Source organism: Sorex fumeus, unplaced genomic scaffold (assembly GCF_029834395.1).
Source record: "Sorex fumeus unplaced genomic scaffold, SorFum_2.1 ptg000007l, whole genome shotgun sequence".
Classification (NCBI taxonomy): Eukaryota; Metazoa; Chordata; class Mammalia; order Eulipotyphla; family Soricidae; genus Sorex; species Sorex fumeus.
Genome location: NW_026606064.1, coordinates 58832117 through 58851413, shown reverse-complemented (window position 1 = coordinate 58851413; position 19297 = coordinate 58832117). Strand labels below are relative to the sequence as shown.

General features: G+C 45.2%; 1 protein-coding gene across 2 annotated transcripts in view; it reads left to right on the top strand.

Moving 5' to 3' along the window:
- Positions 1-19297, top strand: part of JCAD (junctional cadherin 5 associated) — a 97920-nt gene that overhangs the window by 35355 nt on the left and 43268 nt on the right. The window contains exon 1 of one of the 2 annotated variants that reach the window (XM_056131825.1): positions 15272-15399. The exons of the other annotated variant lie outside the window; for it this stretch is intronic. The gene's annotated coding sequence lies outside the window, so the exon portion shown is untranslated. Of the gene's footprint in view, positions 1-15271; positions 15400-19297 lie in introns of those variants that run through there. 2 annotated transcript variants of the gene reach the window in all.

Here is a 19297-nt window from a genome sequence, read left to right as displayed (position 1 = left end):
ACTCCATTGCTTTTTTCCAAAATGGTTGTATTATTTAAATTCCTATCAACAGTGCATGTGAATTCCTTTATCCCCCACATCCTCTCCAACATTTTTCTCGTTCCTTTTGATGTATGCTTTTCTGATAGGGGTGAAGTGGTATCTCATTATGGTCTTACTGTGTTATTTCCTTGATAATTAGTAATGATGAGCAGTTTTCACATGCCAACTAACCAAATTTATGTTCTCTTTGGAGAAGAGTCTATTTAAATCCTCTGTCCCGGAGCTGGAGCAATAGTACAGTGGGTATGGTGTTTGCCTTGCATGCAGCCAACCTGGGTTCAACCCCTGGCATGCTATATGGTCCCTCAAGCAGTGCCTAGAGTAATTCTTGAGTAGCCACCCCCGCTCTCCAAAAAAGCAAATAAATAAATATATTATTTTAAATATAAATCCTCTGCCCATGCTGTTCACTCAATTGTTTAATTCTAGAGTGATAGCACAGCGGGTAGGGCCATTGCCTTGCATGTGGTCAATCCAGGTTCGATTGTTGTCATCCTGAACAGGATTGGCAGAACACTAGATGAAGGACAACCATGCGAGCCAGCTGGTTTCTGAAAAGGATTCAGCATGATCAACCATATCCACATGATAACCAAGCTCATTGAGGTTTCTCAGGAGTTTAAGATACCGTCCTGTCTAACGTTCATTGATTTAAAGAAGGCTTTTGATTCTGCTGAGACTGAAGCAGTCATGGAAGCCCTAGCTAAACAGGGCGTTCAAAGTCAATACATCAGGATCCTCTGTGAGCTGTATTGCAGATTCACTACCAGGATCTCACCATTCTACAGGAAGGTGATAATTGACGTTAAGAGAGGGGTTTAGCAGGATGATACCATTTCACCGAAACTCTTCAGTGCCACCCTCGAGAAAATCATGCGACAACTGGAATGGGAAGGAATGGGAGTGAAGATAGATGGTCGGCAACTACTCCACCTCCACTTTGCTGATGACATTGTTCTTATAACACCAAACATCAGCCAAGCGGCACAAATGCTGGCCAACTTCGACCATGAATGTGGAAAGGTCGGACTACAGCTGAATCTCACAAAGACAATGTTTATGAGAAACAGTCTCATTTCTGATGTTCCATTCACTTTCAATGGGATGAACATCTTCGAATTCAACAGTTATGTGTACCTAGGTCGAGAAGTCAACATGACGAATGATCTGGCACCTGAGTTGTGCAGAAGGAAGAGAGCGGCTTGGAACGCCTTCAAGAGTGTCAACGAAATAGCTAAGAGGACGAAGAACCTCCAGCTCTGGCACATCTCTTCGATTCCACTGTTTTTCCTGCATTAACATATGCCTCAGAGACCTGGGCCTTACGAAAACAGGATGAGAATGCTATTTGGGTCTCCCAAAGAGGAATCAAAAGAGCTATGCTTGGAGTACGATGCTTCACTCAAATGAGAGAAAGAATCTGGAGTTCCGACCTACGTCGATGGTCAAGAATCAGGGATGCTGTCTTGTTTGCCAAGGCGTCAAGAATCAGATGGAGTGGACACATAATGAGATTTAGAGACGACCACTGGACTAGAGCTATTACTGACTGGATTCCATGGGACCACGTGGCCGCCCACCTATGAGATGGTCAGACTTCTTCGTCAAGACCCTGAATGATTGGTTTGAGGCTCTTCTTGTTCCTAGAATGAGCGATGCCATTGGGCTACATTAGCACGTGACAGGGATGAATGGAGATGTTGCTGGCACCTGCTCGAGCAAATCAATGAGTAACAGGATGTCAAGTGATCAAGTACTTTCTTGATAATTTTTGTATGCATATTAATATATATTATATATTAAAATTCACATATATTAATTTTGCATATAAATGGTCTGAAATTTTCTTTTTTGTATATTTGTTAGTTTTGATATCAGAGTTATGCTGGTCTAATAGACTGCATTTGAAAGTATTCCTTTTTCCTTATTTTTTTTTTAAAAATCTTAGGAGAATAGCTTAACTTCTTCAATATTTAGTAAAATTGCCTAGTAAATCTGTCCTTTGTTCTCAGGGAGATCTTTTTATTACTCTTTCCATTTATAGTGTTAGTTGTTATGTTATGTGATGGTAGTTGTCATCAGGTTTCTAGCCATTAAGAAACTTAGAAACTGGTGTGATGAATAAGGCCTTTGTGAATATAGAAATATTGCAGGAAAACACACATTTATTTTGAGTTAGTACAAATAGAGTCAAGATAGTGCAGAATACCAAGTGCAGTATACAGCCTTGAAAATAGAAACATTAGAGGATACAGCCGAAGAGAAGGGCCACATGGAGGGCGGGATCCACAGCTCCCGAGGGGAAAAAAAAAAAACAGGTTCCAAAAAGAGCCGAGATCATCGGGAAGTCCCAGATGGGGTAGGTACCGCATCCTGCCTCCCCCAGATGGAACCCCGGTGACCAGAAGCCTCTACAAGCACAGCTCGAGTATGCGGGAACTAGGACTTTTCCTCAAAACTGCGCGGCCGCTTATGCAGCCTCGCGACATCTCTCTATATACAAAGTGATCGATGGGAAGTAAACCACCCAACGTTTCTCCCTGAAAATCAGAGTTAAGTTTGGAGCATGGCCACAGCCCCAGAAACACAAGGACTTAATGCAGAACCCAGCAGCTTGGAGCAGAAAAGTGAACGGATTATGCGTTAATCCAGGCCATCATGTCTGTCCGGAGGGGAAAGGGTGTTGCCCCATTCGCCCTCTCTTCTCTGGAAAGAAGGATGGCGGCCGCATGGGAGCCTTGTGGACAGCAGGTATGAGCCGGGGGTGTGGGGGCAACTAAAACCTCATGGGAAGGGGGGCGTTCCGGTCCGTCCTTCATGCCCTACTGAGGTCACCAGTTGCCCCCCGCGAGCGGCTCTCCAGCACAGCCATGGCCCCAGAAGCACAAGGACTTAATGCAGAACCCGGCAGCTTGGAGCAGAAAAGTGAACAGACTATGCGTTAATCCAGGCCATCATGTCTGTCCGGAGGGGAAAGGGTGTTGCCCCATTCTCTGGAAAGAAGGATGGTGGTCGCATGGGAGCCTTGTGGACAGCAGGTATGAGCCGGGGGTATGGGGGCGACTAAAACCTCATGGGAAGGGGGGCGTTTCGGCCCGCCCTTCACACCCTACCGAGGCCACCAGTTGCCCCCCACGAGCGGCTCTCCGGCACGGACACAACTCCAGAGCACAGAAACCAATTTCTTAACTATCTGACTTTCAGTAGAAATACTTCCAGGGTCAATAAGTAAAATAGCAGAAATCCAAAACCAACATTTAATTCTTGAACCCAGCTGTAGAAAGCAAATCACTTCACAATGCTTTTTCAGCATCTCTGATTTGGGGGGTGGGGTAAACTCTAAATAATAGTGGTGAATCTTTTAATGAAACAATGAATCTAATCAAAGCAGATAGAGTGTTAACTAGAATTCATCTGCCTCACAGGGACTGGGAGGGGTGAGGGGTGGAGTCTTATTGGCGTTCTTCATGGTAAAAAATAAGTATTGGTAAAGGGAAATGTGTTTGATATTTGCATGACTGAGACCTAAACCTGAAAGCTTTGTAACCTTTCCCACAGTGATTCAATAAATAAATAAATAAATAAATAAATAATAAAAAATAAAAAAAACCTAAAAAAAAAAAAGAAAGAAAATAGAAACATTAGATAACTTTTACTAAGTATGAGTGGAAATTTACTATGAACGGATATGTTTCATGGTCTTTAGTATTTTTTTGATGGGGTCTCTAAGCAGAGCTCAGTAGAGTGAGGGTCCCTCCAGCGATTCTTGGCCAAGCAGGCCAAGGATTTAATGCAGGGGCCTGAAGACCGGTGCTTCTTTGACCCAGAAATGTTGCAGATTATCTCAGCTGGTGTTTGGGGTTCTCCAGAGTAACACAAGAGATGCACAGTGTGCTGGGGACCCTAACCACTGCACTATCTTCCTGCCTCCTGGCTATTTATTTAAAAATGAGGTAATTTTATTTTCTTTTGATACCATCTTTTTAATCATCCTTATGAAAAAGAGAAGTTGTTTTCCAAAGTACTGATGTATTGGCATATGTGGGGGCTCTTCATTATTGTTTTTATATCGCTATTTGAAATGCATGTATTTAAGACAAATCTATGTTTTAATTTAAAAATTCAACACAGTGACACAAAGTTATCCAGAACCTAAAAATTTGCATCAAGTAGCTGGAAATCAGATTTTCTGTTCTTCAATTGCTTCAATATTAGCATATTTTGTCCTAACATACTTCCATCTGTCACATTTCTGTCCCTGTGTTCTAGTGCCCTTTTCATGTTATAGTTAATTAGGAAAACTGGGGCAGGTATAACCAATAAAAATAATATCTGAACAACTCACTCTGAGGTAGCAGCAAAGAATTAGTCAGTCACTGGGAAATGTTCTTCTACATTTAAATTAATCCTCCAATATATATATAATCCATCATAACTCATAGCTAGATTTGCCTATTGATAAACAGGTGGCCCCTGACCACGAATAAGGCTGTGCTCTCTGGAAAAGATATTAGTTTTATTTATGAATAGCATCTGTTCGAAGAATGTATAATATTATGGCTCCGGTGTATGTTATATGGAGAGGGAAAAAAAATAGGGGTGGATTTAATACCCCATCTGTGACTAGTTAGTTATGGTAACCTTTCGGTATTTGGTGGTTTCAGCAAAGATTCTAATATACATTCCAGGCATCAAGAACTATAGGGAAGACTGTAAAAATATTTAGACAGAGAATTAATACATGCTCTTGTTTGAGAAACTAGAAAGTACAGGCAGTTTCCTGCTGACTTGAAAACTGCACACAATCCAGCCTCTCAGGAGGGAACGGTGCTACAGATTTCCATGGGGACAGAGGCTCTATGAGGACACAGGCAGAAATGGGACCTGTGGTCTTATCAGAACCAAATGGCAAAAAGGGACTAAGTTATCAAGAGGTGCTAACAGGAAAGAGTACAGCCACTTATTCCAGAACCTACTAACTCTTTCAGACAAGGAAATCACTGGGTTTGAATTTAAATTGTTATTTTTAAAAAATTTACTCTGATGAAAAGCTGGTTTTCATTAACTATTTCTTTTCTTTTCTTATATTTATATTTTATATCTATTCATTGCCTTCCTACAAAAGCACTAATCGGTCTTTTTGAACTCTCTTATTTGAATTTTTTTATATAGTTGCTTTGAGAAAATCTGATTTTGGTGGAGTAAATAAAAATAAACCTGCTATGTCCTTAGGTACTTAGGAAGCTAATGATGAGTTTTAGGACAGTATGCTGGATTTATGGTAGAACACGAAAAAGAGCAAAGAGTAAAAGCCAAAACAAATTTGAAGCAAATGGATAAGGTATTCAAGAAAACTTAGACATTTTCCGAACATGCCAGTCACTTAAAAAAAGTAACTCTTGGTCCTAAGCTGACCATTTTGACATTACTGTGTGCTGAGGATTTGTACAGGTGAGTGTCGATGACTGTTTTTACCTTAGAGATGTGGTGCTACCTGCAGTAAACAAAGGATCAATCTGTACCTGAGTCTTGATTTATAAAAAGGCAGGAGAGGCGACATAGGCCAGAGCCATCAAGAAAACATTTCAAGTTACTCATAGTTTCCCCAGAATCACCTGACTTATTATGCCAAATAGGCCCACAGTGAGAAACACCAAAATCCATCAGGAAGCAGAATGAAATAAGGTGGAAGTCTAGACCACAGCCTTGGCCGGGATCTGTGGGAAGAAAGGCCAGCCAGTTACAGAGTGACTGGGTTGGATAACTCCACTGGACTGTGCAGCACAAGTACTATCTCTAGAGTTCCCAGTTAACTCAGGGCAGGGAAGATATTGACTGGTATGGGAGAGGTAAACAAGATGTGGATCTTAATGGAAGTGCAGTGTTCATCGGACCCGATAATAAATGAAAGATAATTAGATAAATACAGAACTTAAGGGAGGAACTTGGACTGGAGTGAAGAGTCCCTTTCACCAGTCAAAGGCAATATAAGAAGACAACTGATCCATCCAATTGAGTTTGTGAGGGACAGGGGTTGAAAAGGAGAAATGGTGGTATCCTAAGGGTTAGGATATGTAAGTGGTGTATTCCATATGCCAAACACAGTAACAGGTCTCACAATACAATATGTAAGAGGTACATACACTGGTGATGGATGTGCGGCTGGAATTACATGTATGAGAAACTATCATTAACAGTATTATAGATCACATACTCTCAATTAATTGCTCGAGCGGGCCCAGTAACGTCTCCATTGGAGACTTTGTTGTTACTGTGTCTGGCATATCGAATACTCTCGGTAGCTTGCCGGGCTCTCCGAGAGGGGCGGAGGAATCGAACTCGGGTCGGCCATGTTGGCCGCGTGCAAGGCGAACGCCCTACCCGCTGTGCTATCGCTCCAGAGAACTTGCCTTGCATGTATGAGAACCTGGCTCAATCCCTGGCATTATAAAACAAAACCAAACAAAAATAAAAATAGAATAATATATTTGACAATCCATGAAAATGTTTGTCTACCATAGGATAATAAGGGGCTGGAGCAATAGCACAGCGGGTGGGGCGTTTGCCTTGCATGTGGCCGACCTGGCCGACCCAAGTTCAATTCCTCCACCTCTCTCGGAGAGCCCAGCAAGCTATCAAGAGTATCTTGCCCGCAGGACAAAGCCTGGCAAGCTACCCATGATGTATTCGATATACCAAACACAGTAACAACAAGTCGAAGGAGACGTTACTGGGACCACTTGAGCAAATCGATGAACAACGGGAGGACAGTGCTACAGTGCTAATATAAATAAAACTTATAGGGAAAAAAGTGTATCTGCCAAGGAGGCAGGCTATAGAATGAGAGGGAACCTGGGAGTGTTGACTGAGAGAAGGTCACTCTGATGGTGGGGCCGATATTGGAATATTGTACATCTAAAACTCTATTATAAACAATTTTTCAATCATGGTGCTTTAAAGATATATAAATATTTTTAACGATCACGATCATGACCATCCTGTTATTCGTCGATTGCCTCGAGCAGGCCCCAGTAACGTCTCCTTCGTCCTAGCCTTGAGATTTTTTAAAAAGTGCCATATTCAAGGCTCTTTCAGGGTTAGAAGAATGAGACTCATCCTTGTTACTGGTATTTGGCATATTGGGTACATCACAGGGAGTTTGCCTGACTCTGCCGTGTGGGCAGGTTACATTTGGTAGCATCAAAATGTGCTTTCTTAATATATGATTCTTAGCACAGGGTCTAGTTCTCACAATATCTCATAAACAATATATTTATTTTAAAAACTGTTATTTTCAGTGGGTTAAAAGTTCAGTATCAAAATTAACCAGATTTAGAATGATAAAACATTTTAATATGTTTAAAGACAAAAGGATACATGTACCAACCTGCTACCAAACAATGCTTGGTGGCGACTGGAGACATATGATGACTATAAACAATTTCTTCAAAATTAAATATTATATATTTGAAAATATTTTTAAGATAAATAAAAATATGTTGGAAAAAGAAAAGGGGTCTCTTCCACCAGTAACTTAAAATCTAGCACTGTAGCACTGTCCTCCCATTGTTCATCGATTTGCTCAAGTGGGCACTAGTAACATCTCCATTGTGAGACCTGTTACTGTATTTGGCATATCGAATACACCACGGGGAGCTTGCCAGGCTCTGTTGTGCAGGTGGGATACTCTTGGTAGCTTGCCAGGCTTTCCGAGAGGGGCAAAGGAATCAAACCTGTGTTGGCTGTGTGCACAGCAAACGCCCTACTAAATATACATAATATTATAGCAAATCCAAGATATATTACATTAAATGTTATGTTAGCTGCTAACTGCTTAAACAAAGTTCTACATGATTTTATATAGGCAAAGATATGGAAGTTGTTTTATTTTTAATTTGGTTTTTTTGAGTGGCAGGGCCATACCTAGTGATACTCAGGGTTTACTCCTGGCTCTGTGTTTAGAGATTACCCCTGGCTGTGCTGGGAGTAGGGATCAGGAACCACAAGGAACTAGAAATAGTTTTGTGCAAGGCAAGCACCTTGACCCCAAACTACATCTCTGGCCCCTAGAAAATTTACTTTGAAGAAAGCTTTACACTCCCCTCAATACACAATTACAATTGCCATGCCAAAATTATAGAACATTATAATCAATATATTCTTTACCTACACAGAAGAATGTAAGTCCTAGCTCAGTGCTTGGCACCTTGATGTGGTTTTGTGTTATTTGTTTCCATCACCAACATCATCATCATCATCATCATCATCAAGAATCAACTGGTATATCATTCTCCCTCCAACAGGAAGTTTTTTGTTTGTCTGTTTGCAATTAATGTTGGTAACCAACTTGGTTCATACTTATTTCATTTTTACTTATATATTTCCATTAAAAAAATTAAAAAGTGACATAGAGTTAATTTTAGTTGATGATTGGCGCCGGTGATGGCAGGGGGGATGAGCCCAGGGAGTCTGTCTCTGCTTAAATGACTCTAGTATAGGTCACACCACGGTCTTCTTTAAGCCAGATTTGCATCTCCCTGGTGCCAGTGAGAATTGGGCCAGCCAGTGTCATTCTCCAAAAGACAGGAAAACAGAACTTTCCTTATGAATTTGGCAAAGAATTGTCAATTGCAGACAGGGGATGCTTGGAATGTTCTACCAGCCACTAGTAAACAGAAACTTTGCTGGGGTGAGTGGTGACAGGACTTGGGAGGGAGTAGCGAGGCTGTTTCCTATTCAGGGGTTGCCTTTGGGAGAAAAACATGGACAAAGAGATAAACAATAACTAAAAATAATTTTTCTCATGCAAAACCCATGAAGATTCATGGTTCTGGAAATTAAGATATATGACTGAAACACATTTGTTATTCTTTTCTTAATTGCTGGGGTTGTAAGCTTTCTTTTTGGGTTAGCACTCAATCTTCTAAGTCAAGAATTAACACACACCTAATGCACTTCACTCTCAACGAATACAGTCCTGCTATTCTTCATCATCAGACAATGTCTATGGCTACTGATTTTTTTTTAGTGTTTATTATGTGCCAATCATTCTGTGAGGCTCTTTTTATTTCTTGTGCTCTGCTTCTCAAGCTTTACTGGAGGCAAAATTGTCTAGATATTTATTGAAAGTACAGATTCCAGGGTCTCAGTTGTAGGAATTAGAAATTCTAATTGTATTCATTGTTGATGAGGCCCAAGAATTTGGCTTTTAGTCAACAAGCTTCCCCTCCCCACAACACACCACCACCACCTCTACCACACACACACACACACACACACACACACACTGACCCTGAAATAGCTGATCCATGATGTATACTTTGAAATACTTTGAAATACAGATTTCATGACTGAAAAGGAATTATGCAGTTTAGTCTCTGAAGGAATAAAAATTCTGTTGATATCTGAAAACAAGTTCTATGAAACACCTATTGACACACAACCCATTCCAAAAAAGTGGGTATCACTATCATTGGCTGACTTTCTAGAGTTTTGTAGAAGCCAAGAAGAGATTTTGAAGAACTTTCAAGAACATTCATCCTGAAAAAAAAAATGATGAGAACTGGGAGTATTTTTACAGTGTAAAAAAACTATCAAATCAGAAGCAAGAAACCTTCCAGTGATTCTTCACAGAAGAGCTCTAAATCAAAGAGAGAGGAAGGTTGTTCTAGGTCCTTAAAAAGGCAATGAGCTAATAAAGATATTTTTTGTCTTAAGTTTTCTTTCCCTGGTTATCACACATCTGTCCCATGACTCAGTAATCCAAGTTCCCTCCTGAGTCTGAGCCTCTTTCCCAGGACTCAGAGAAAGGCAGGGACATTGGGTATTCAGGGTTGTGTCATAGCTGGGGCCCCTGGCAGCATGAACTGTTCACTTGCATTGTGCTAAAAGTTGGCTTAAATCATTTCTTGTACTTAATATCATGTAAGAGTAGAAATGCTATTCTTTCTGTTGTCAAGATTAAATAGACATAGGTGTTTTCTGAGTTACAAAAACCTGACTTCAGAAGAAATGACCTCTTCTAAACGCAGGATAACAGTTATTAGTAAGTGTATATATAAAATACATGAGACCACATATAAAGAGCTGAGTTCCACATCTCACACCACTATCCCATGCCTCTGAGCAGTGTAGCATCATGTTCCAATTGATTTGTATGCCTATCTTTTATCTTCATTTGGAGAAAAATCTTGCATACTTATGTCTCAGCCATGTTACACTATTATTTAGACACATAACCACTGGTGTGTCTGTTCAATCTTAAACTCTTCTTCACAACTCTTCCCCAAATCCTAAAAAAAAAGGAAAGAAAGAAAAGAAAAGAAAAGAGAGGAAAGAAAAGAAAAGGAAGGCTTTTCACCTTTCTCTTTTCCCCCACCTTATCTGCTAGTCTTTTTTGTCACTGCTGGTTTATTTGAAATGGTCTTAGCTATAGGACCAGTGATGTACAGGTCCTGAAGAGAGAGAAGTCAAACATTTTGAAATGAGGACATCATGATGAAAAGTGAGTGTCAAAAACACAAATAACTCTGGGGTATGGTGCCGCCAGCAGGTCAATCTGTACCTGTGAGGCGAGTGCATCAGCAGCCTCATGGCGCTTTCAGACTTCCAGATACCCCCCAAAATTGCTGCTGTGCCTTTGGCCAGACCCCAAAAACTTGGGGCAAAGTTTACCAAGAAAGTAAACGGCCAAAAGTTAGGTATGTGGGAAACACACCCACAAACCACCTCCGGCTCAGCTATACAATTGGAGGCAAGGCCTCTTTGGTTCCTGATTGAACTGCTTAATGGACATGATCCCAGAGACTCAGAAACGAATCTCAGAACCCAGTGGCTTTAGGTAGAAATGCATCTGGTCTCTGCAGTAGGCTACCGGTGCTGGGCCAACCCAGGTGGGAATAGGTTTCGTGCCTTGACCTACTCCCCCTGGTGGCCCAGTGGCTGCCATCCGTCTGAGGCCACTGGATAGTCACATTTGGGCCCCCAGTGACGAGACACACAGGGCCTCACGGGATGAGGGTGGAGCCGGGCTTGTCCTCCCCACCCCAACGAGACCCCAAGTCATCGCCCACGAATGGCCTCTCTGGCTCCTGATCAAGCTGCTTAACGGCCATGATCCCAGAGACTCAGAAACAAATCTCAAAACCCAGTGGCGTTTGGCAGAAATGCATCCGGACTCCACAGTACGTTACTGTTGCCGGGCCACCCCAGGGAGGAAAGGGTGTTGTCCCTCCGCCTGCTCCCTCTTGGCGACTTGGTGGCTGTCATCCTCCAGAGGCCATTGGACAGTCAGGCTTGGGCCCGCAGTGACGAAACTTGTTGGGTCTCACGGGATGGGGGGGGAGGTGGAGCCGGGCCTGTCCTCCCCACCCTAACGAGACCCCAAGTCATTGCCCACAAACGGCCTCTCTGGCTCCTCATCAAGCTGCTCAACAGCCTTGATCCCAGAGACTCAGAAACAGATCTTGAAACCCAGCGGCTTTTGTCAGAAATGTGTCCAGACCCCACAGTAGGTTACTGTCACTGGGCCACCCCAGGGGGGAATGGGTGCTGTCCCTCCGCCTGCTCCCTCTTGGCGATTTGGTGGCTGTCATCCTCCAGAGGCCATTGGACAGTCAGGCTTGGGCCCGCAGTGACAAAACTTGTTGGGTCTCACGGGATGGGGGGGGGGGGGGAGGTGGAGCCGGGCCTGTCTTCCCCACCCCAATGAGACCCCAAGTCATCGCCCACGAATGGCCTCTTTGGCTCCTCATCAAGCTGCTCAACGGCCATGATCCCAGAGACTCAGGAGCAGATCTCTAAACCCAGTGGCTTTTGGCGGAAATCCCTCCAGATTTAAGTGTTAAAATTTCAGAACTTCAAAACCACATGGCCCTACTGCAGCCACACGACATCATATGTTATTCATAACCAGCAATAGAACACAAATTGTCTATTGTTGCCTTTTCAGCAGATCTGAGTGTTGGGGTAAAATCTTAAATAATGGTGGGTCTGGTGTCAAAATAGTGAATGTGATCAAAGTAGAGAGAGAGTAATGTAGAAATCATCTGCCCCACAGGCAGGGGGAGGGTGTGGGATGGGGGTATACTGGGATTTTTGGTGGTGGAGAATGGGCACTGGTGAAGGTACGGGTGTTTCATTGTATGACTGAGACTTAGACCCAAAAGCTTTGTAACTGCTCTCACGGTGATTCAATAAATAAAATTATAAAAAATGGAAAAAGAAAAAAAAAAGTAAGGTGGAGTTCATGCACAATTCAATCAGCTAATCAGTGGCTGAATAAATAGCAGTACTCCTACAAAAAAAAAAACAAAACAAAAACACAAATAACTCTTTGCAGTTGTGATAGTGGAGATTCTTGTTTATAATCTCCAGTATCTTTCTATTCCGTTATCTTTTACTAATGAAATCTGCCTTTACCTGGGTCAAGGAGATGACCCAGGAGACCAGAGGGCATGCTCTGCATGGGAAGGCCCTAGTTTCATTCTCTGCACTAAATGGTCTCCTAAGAACCCCCAGGATGACTCCCTAAACACTAAGCTAGGAGTAGCCACTGGGCATTGCTAGCTGCAGCTCTAAACTGCTCCCCCCACCTCCAAAATCATTTACCAACCAATCTTTCTGCAAAAACACAGTTTCTTCTCTTCCCTCTTCTCTTTCCTTTGTTGTTCTTTTGATTACCAGGGATTGCACATCTGGTTGTGGTGTTTAAAGGTTGGGATGCAGTGCTCACCTGGGGTTGGGTTGCTCTCGTATAGTTGTGATGCTAGCACAATCTTATATAGTAGTGTTTTCCAGAGGTCACAATTCCTTTTTTTTTTTTCTTTTTGGGTCACACCTGACGATGCACAGGGGATACTCCTGGCTCTGCACTCAGAAGTTACTCCTGGCAGTGCTCGGGGGACCATATGGGATGTTGGGAATCGAACCCGGGTTGGCCCTGTGCAGGGCAAATGCCCTACCCACTGTGCTATCCCTCCAACCCTCGAGGTCACACTTCTGGCCACAAAACTTGCATTTTTTTTCCTTTGCTGTAGCACTTGTTAGGGGTCCTGCCTTTAAGTTTTGGTATTTGCACACTGCCTGATGAAGAGTCAGAGATCCAGTACTTTACTGCAATTTGAGTATTCCAGACAGCATAACATGGGCACTGAGCATCCAGTATGGGGTGTGGAACTCATGGTCTTACACTAGCTTATAAGCTACCGAGTCATCCCCTTAAACCTCTCAAACACCATTCCTTACTAAACTTTACCTGGATTGATTTAGCTAGCTCCAGTAACATTTCTTACTGCAGCTGTTCAGCTGCCGTATCTACTCAACACTTTTCTCCCACATTATCAAGCTGCTGATGGGACATCGACCTAGAAACCCAACAACATGACACTGTTCTGGGGGGAGAAATGTGAACTAATATTAATTTGTTGACTGGTAAATGACCTGTGGGTATCTGACTCCATGTCTGTCTACACTGAATTTGGCACATTTATGTGTTCCATCACAACAAGAAGCAATTTCACAGAATTGATAAACTGAGGTAAATGTGAATTATATGGCACTAAAGCAATCCATTTCAAAAAGATGCTTTTTCTTGGGGGTGGATGCACTCGTAGCAGTACTCAGGAGCTATTCCCAGTTTAATGCTCCAGGGTAACTCCTGATTGAGTTAGGGGACCTTTGAATGCTGGGAATTGAACCTGGACCTTGTGTATGCAAAGCATAAACTTCATTAAACTATCTCTCTGATCTTGTCAAATGATGCTTTTTGTGACAAGAAGTAATGCTTCCACTGCAAACAAATTGATTTCCCAGATAGGCCTTTGCTTTTCATTTTCTTTATTCTCCCACCCCATCCTCTCATCATATACCCCTAGCTGGGAAATGATACCCCTTCGTCTCAATCTAACCATAGCCCTCTTGTCCTTTGGCGGTGCTGCCCACAAAGTGCCCCTCCCCATGGTAACTCCAGTCCATAGAGCACTCGTACGAGTATTGATTGTAGAAACCAACATTCTCGGTGCTCTCACTAGATGCTATTACTGTGCTGAGTGTTCAGAACTGCTTTTCATTCTCAGGGCATTTCCCATGAGGTAGATGTCATTATCCCCATCTTGTTAGTGAGGGCACTGAGGAGTAAGGCATACATCTAGAAAGTGGCAAGAGGGCTTTAGATCGGGACCCAAGCCATTTGACACCCGGCTATGCTGTCCTCTGCTATGTCTGCCATCTGGTTTCCTCAGATGCACTATAGAGAATGCACAGAGTAGCACGTGGTCATATTGCTCTTTCCAGCACTCTTGTGCTCAGCCTCTAGCATCTTGGCTTACATTCTGCAACTTGCTAGTGGTGGGCCTCCCAGCACCCCAACTCCCAGTGGTACCCCACGTCATAGGACTGTGGTGAGGATTAAGAAGAGAAAGACATGCATGTGACAGGTTCATACAGGGATAAAGAACTTTAGGTATTTGGTGTTAGAGCATCAAGTTCCAAATCCAGGATATGTCTAAAGAGTTTTCTAAAATTTTCTGTGCAGGGTTCCCAGTCAGCTCGGCTCTGGACTAGATTTAGCCAACATCCTCTCCTCTCCAACTTGTCAACAAAGTTAAACATTTTATGACTTTTGCCCCAGCGCAGACTCTTCAGGCTGAAAAGAGAAACAAGGAGTGGGTTGAGGGTGGGTAAATGTTCAGTCTGGATCATGCTCGCACTGACCTCCCACTCCCGCGTCTGTTTCCTAATCTGCCCCATTGCTGGTAGACCAGATGACCTTTAAGGTCTCCTGCAGGCTACTGTTGAGGCTTTTCTTTATTGGATATCTTCTCTGTTTGTTTTGTTTTGTTTTATTTGGATCACACCCGGCCCAAGGGCGATCAGGGCTTACTCCTGGCTTTGACCTCAAGGATCACTCCTGCTTCTGCTCCGGACTTTATGGGGTGCCACGGATCCAACTAGATCTGCGGCATGCAAGCGCTGTAGTAATTACCCTCTGTACTATCTTTTGCGTTAAAACTGTGTTTGTACTTTGGCACTGGGTGGAAGGCACCCAAGTGACAGACAGAAGGGGCGGCTCAACCGAGTAGGCTGTACCACCCTGAAAAAAGGCCATGCCTTCACCTCAGGCGCTGCTCCCGCCAAAAGAGCCGTAGCCCCCAGGCGGCCCGGCGGGCGGGGCGGGGCTGTGGGCGGGACCACAAGCGGTGGGCGGAGCCTCGGGTGGTGGGCGGGGCCTGGGCGGTGGCTCCGGGCATGCTCCGGCGCGGCGACTGCGAGCCCGGCGGGTCGCGCTGGTGCCCTGCCGGCCCCGAGAGGCGGTGGCGGCGGCGGCGGAGGCGTGGGGCAGCATGAAGGAGTCGCTCGGTAAGTTCCAACATCTCTCGCCGCGTGCCCTCCCCCGACTCCCACCGTCCGTTTGGGGCGCTCCGGCAGCACTTTGGCGAGCGTCTCGGGCTCCCCTCCCGCGCTCGCCCCCCAACTTCAGCTCGGACGTTGCTCGCCGGGCTCCGAGCCCTGCCCAGCGTTCGGGGATGCCCGCACCGTCGCCCCGACACCTCCCCGCCGTGCCCCGCTGCCCAGCCGCCGCGGGGCCCACGCCCGCATTCTCGAGTGGACTGCGCGCGCGCTCGTGTGTGGTGTGTGTGTGTGTGTGTGTGTGTGTGTGTCTCTGTGTCTCGGGGGTCCCTGTTCGGCTGCGTGGGCCAGTGACCGCTTGGACGCGGGGCAGCGGCTGGCGTTCCCGCGTCCCCCCTGGGCGGGAGTCGCCGTGTCCCCTCTCCGCGTCGACCCCCGCTGACTTCCCTCCCCGACTTGCGCGCCCCGACTGGGTGGACAGGGGTCTCCACCCTCGGATCTGACAGCGGCTGCGGAGAGTCTGAGAGGGTCGGTGTGTTCGCTCCCCCCCCTCCTCCCACGCACGGGGGTACCCGCCGATCGTTGGGACACCCCCGCCTTCTCTCCGCCCCGAAGCCCCGGTCTCCGCCCGACAGTGCGCGCCCACCGCGCCGCGGGGCTGGGGCTGGGGCTGGGGCTGGGGCTGGGGCTGGGGGCGCGGATTGCCGCCGCCTCCCGGCCAGTGCTCGGAGCGTCTGGCCCGGGAGTGCTCTGGAGGGAGCCCAAAAAGGGGGAGAAAAACGAAGGGGCGGCGAGTGGGAGAGAGGGAAGAGCCGCCTGGGAGTGAGGCGAAGCTCGTTAATCTGCTCGTTGATGGGCTCCGGGGCCCGCCCGCCGCGCTCTCCGCGCTCGGCTCCCTGAGCCGCCCCCCTCGGCGACCCCCGCCCAGTTCACCCCCCACCTGGCCGCGTTTCCGTCGACGCCCAGCCCACGGCAAGGCTCCACGCCCGCAGCTCAGGGCGCCACTCGGAGCCCCTGGCACGGGGCAGCCGCGGCCCAGGAGCCCCTCGGGTTCTTTGAGGTGCGCGCGGAGCTGGGGGTGGGGGGTAGGGCTTGGAAACGCAGAGGCGATTGCACTTCCGAAGGAAACAAACCCAAAGCAAACTTTACGTGGGTGCAAACCTGCTCCTGCCGCAGCCCCGGCTAACACTTGCTCTCTAGGAGCCGAAGACTTTGGGCCATTAGCTTAGATTCCCCCCCCAACCACCAGTCAGGACCAAACTACCCCCCCGCCCCCGCCGCCGCCCCATACACCCGCTCCTTCCACCCCCACCACTATGATCCATTGACCTCTCCAAATCAAATTGCCAGCACCTCTTGGAGAGAAGGATGCAGGCATCAACCCTCCAAAGTTTACCCCACAATCTCGACTTTTCCTTTTCTGGGTTTTTTTTTTTTTAATTCCTCTCTTCTCCCTCCCCCCTGCAGCCCCCACCCACAGTTTGGCAGAGAATAAACACCCCTGGGATTTGAGGTGAGGGGAAAATTAGGGACTGGGCCAGGGACCAGGGATTGGGCAGCCAGAAATGCTCTTGATGAAAATGTCCAGCTCGGTCCTCACAACTGCGTGGTCGTGGAGTGTGCAGGTCAAACTTCAGGAAGACGCTGTCAAGTAGTTTCAGAATTAAAAAGAGAACTCCGGTTATGAGAAGCTTCAGGGCAGACTGTAAAGTTTGGGGTGGTGGTGGTGGTGGTGGTCTGTGGGGTGTGTGTTTCTTAGGGGAAATCAATTTTTTTGTTTCTGAGTCTTTTGTGGGTTTTCATGTGCCTTTGGCAGCTCACACACTTCATCTGGTTTTCTATGAATGTTCTGTGGGTTCAAACTTAATTGTATTTACCTTGATATTAGGTGTCTGATTTTCAGGCACCCGCTGAGCAAGCCACAGTCCCTCAGTGTGACTCTGGGTGGGAGAACAGCCAGCAGTTAGCAAAGAGTCTGGCCCTGGCTGTAGGTGGGTGACCAAATATTCGTTGAACCAGTCTTTGTACCCTAGGCTGTTCTACCACCAAACTTCACCCTCTGCTGTGGAGCTGGAAAGGTCAGGCCCTTTGCAAGCTCAAGGGATTAAAGGGGTTGGGGTGGACCAAAAACAAAAGTGGGGGGATGCGTGAAAAGTCTTTCCACCTCTTTGGAGCTAACTTCACAATGCTCTTCAGTTGGTTTGTACAAAACCAGCTAATCAGAATTATCCAATATCCGTCTGAGGGGTCCCTGATTGGAGGGACTTGGGGCTGGGGTGGCATTGGCCAGAAGGAACCAAATGTACTTGGAGATTGGAGGTCAGCAAGGAGAATAAATAAGTAAATGATTGTTTTTTCAGTTAAAATTTTTTTTTCAAAGAAAAGCAAATATGAAAAGATAACGGAATCTGATTCTTTCCAAAGTGATTTAAAGAGAAATCCTGGAACTTCTGTCCTAAGGCAAGCCCAGGAGTTTGTGGTGCTGCCAGATTGCTAACCTCCTAGCCTAGAGGGCCCTCTAGTTTGGGACAATAGTAAACACCAATGGAGTTGTCAAATCCTGAATTTCTCTTTAATGAGTTTGGCAGCGGGCCACTCTAATGAATCTAGGGAGAGTTTAGAACACAGAGTTTTCAGTCAGAACAATTGTTGGGCTGTGGTTTTTATTTTGATAAGCCAGGACTGTATCTCCAACGCTGTTGGGCCTGTTGCTGGACCCTTGGCTGCCATCTATTGTGTCTTTAAACAGATGTTGTTTTTCACCTTTGGGAGGGGAAAGCTTATCTCACTCATTTAAACCCTCTGATTGTGCTTTGTTTCAAGGGCCTGCCGACTAAGGAAGGAATGCTGAGGGACACTCACTGGCTGAAGCCAGCAGCCCCCACGGGGTGGGGTCAGGTGGTGTTGGGGGGGGTGAGGGGAGGGTGTGCTTTCTCAGTTTCCTAAACTGGGATCTAGGATACACCAAAGGTCATTAACAAAGCATCAAAACTGCCCAGATATTAACTCCTCAGTGATTTTGATTTGAATTTTGTGGCATCTTTTCACACATTGCATTATTACCTTAACTATCCTTCACCAAGTGTATTTGCAGAAAACTAGATATTGAAGGTGGGAGCAGCTCAGTCCAAACTGGCCAAGGTTTTATTATCAGATCTCTACATAACCTATAGTTTGCTGCCCCTTGGTTAAATCTCTCAATCGTTTACCTAGAAAGCTTGTTTCTTCCACCTTGAAGAAAAACTTGAGATATTATTATGAAGAAACTAACATATCTCAGGGAGAAAAGAAAGGAATGATAATGTTGGGGGAAAAATAGGTGGAGAATGGAAATCAAAATCACTGGGAATCTCTGGACAATGTCAATTAGTGGAAATTTTCACTTTTTGCTCATTCATTGAGTTTGGCAGTGTGTAGAAGATAACTAGATGATATTTGTAAGTAGAAAGTAAGTTAAGATGTACAAATGAGATCAACATTTGCGCTAACAATTTTTATGAGACCATGTTTTTTTTTTTACTCAAAGATACTTAAAAACTAAAGTATAAGATTATTAGACTATTTTTGGAATCTGTACCAGGGGAGTTTGATATAGATAATAGTAAGAAATTAAATTCTGATTTATTCTAAGTTTTACAGTTCTTTTTATAAAGAGCCAAAAGCTCTAGAACTGTTAAAAAAAATCCTAGCCCTAAAATCTTTTCTTAATGAGTGCTAATCTTTAGGGATGTTAATGAGGTACTTAGCATCTCATAAAAAACGGGGTGTGCTCACCAAGGCAGTAACTGTATGACAGAATTTAGAGGTGAGAAAGGAGTCAAGGGGTGTGTGTGTGTGTGTGTGTGTGTGTGTGTGTGTGTGTGTGTATGTGTGTGTGTGTGTTTCCACACAAGTTGTGGGGGAAATG